The sequence below is a fragment of the Populus euphratica genome, unplaced genomic scaffold, assembly GCF_000495115.2.
Source record: "Populus euphratica unplaced genomic scaffold, PopEup_1.0 scaffold3468.1, whole genome shotgun sequence".
Lineage (NCBI taxonomy): Eukaryota > Viridiplantae > Streptophyta > Magnoliopsida > Malpighiales > Salicaceae > Populus > Populus euphratica.
In genome coordinates, this window is record NW_011503275.1 from 1,655 (window position 1) to 3,409 (window position 1,755).

The window sequence follows — 1,755 nt, forward strand, 5'->3', positions numbered from 1 at the left end:
GATTTTTATGCTAGATGACCACCATAATAAAAGATGTGTATTTTGAGAAGGTGGGAATCCTGGCATCTTGGCCTTAAGCACCAGATGCTACTCGTAAATACAGAAGAAGATGCACGAAAACAAAAATAGAAAATATGCCTATATATATATATATATAACATCTTGCTGGAAAAATGAGTGGACGACAGCAATTGGAAAAAAATGAAGAATATGCTGACAAAGCATCCCTTCCAAGGTTCCCAAAAGAAGAGAGAACGAGAAAAAAATCAAAGAAATTAAGAGAAAGGTAAAGGAAAGTTACAAGAGGATAAAAAAAAAAAAGAAGGTCATCACTGAAAAAAGTCGGGAAAATAGAATTAGTAAATTCGAATTCTTTCAGCTTTTTATTACTATATCCTTTTTGAAGAATCTTTTTTTATTTTTATCTGTAAAACATGGAGAGAAATCTCCGTCTATGCAGCAGAAATTAATGGGATAAAATCACTTTCTACATCAAGCATATTTTGCCACTCAAAAGTGAGATTACAAATACTTACCACAAAATTTAAAGTACTGAACTTGGGATAGACATTATTAATATATCATATAAAAAAAAGAATAGGATTAGTTTATTTTTGTGTTTTAAAAGTATTTTTTAAAATATTTTTTATTTTATTTTATTTTAAATTAATTTTTTTAATATTTTTAGATATTTTGATATATATTTTGATATACTAGTGTTTAAAATATTTAAAAATAAAATAAAAATATTATTATAATATATTTTTAATTAAAAATCAGCACACTCCATCCTGAATCCTTTCTTTAGCATTATCAATTTTTTAAGTTATCAACAAATCATATGAAAGAAAAGTGTTGTTATTCTAAAAATGGAGTCACAATGATTGAGACATTATTTATAATTATAATGAAACATGTAACGTGGGACTTGATTTTCAAGCGTTTGATTAGGATTTAAAATGTAATTTAATTTATTATATAAATTATTTTAAAAATAATATTACCGCAGAATAAAAAATTTATATGAATTATTCACGTTTAACCTGAAGTGTTTTTTTCTCCCCCAACCATTCCTTGAAATTTAAATAAGATACAGTAAAACCAATATATAAATATATTTATATTACATAAAAAATACAAAATTTCGAAAAGAAAGTTATAAAAGAAGTGGGAAGCTAAGCTAAGCTAAACTCAAGGAAAGGATCCAACGGTCAAGATTGGACGAAAACATTAACCAGGGTTGAGAAGGTGTTGTCTCCAAACTCAAACTCTCTCCATCTTTTTATCTGTCTATCTGTATCGAAGGAAGGCATAAAATAGAAGTGGCGGTGCCCTGTCCTCTTCTGTCTCGAGAAGTCATCATCCTTGTCCATTATTTTTTCCTTTCCTGCTCGAGAGAGAACCGAACCAACCAACATGTCGGACGAGGAGCACCACTTTGAATCGAAGGCTGATGCAGGAGCCTCCAAGACTTACCCTCAGCAAGCTGGTACTATCCGCAAGAATGGCTATATAGTCATCAAGAACCGTCCTTGCAAGGTCTTAATCTCCTCTTTTTCTCTCTCTCTCTCTCTCTTTGTTCTTGTTATGGATTCTATCTGGGTTTTTGTTTTTTCTTTCCAGATCTCAGTGTGCTCTTTGTAAATTGATTGATAAGTCATGCTATTTACAAAGGTGATTTAAAAAAAAAATCAAAAAGTGATTTTTAGCAGAGTTCATACTTGGATTTGTTTACAATTAATTATATCTTTTTGG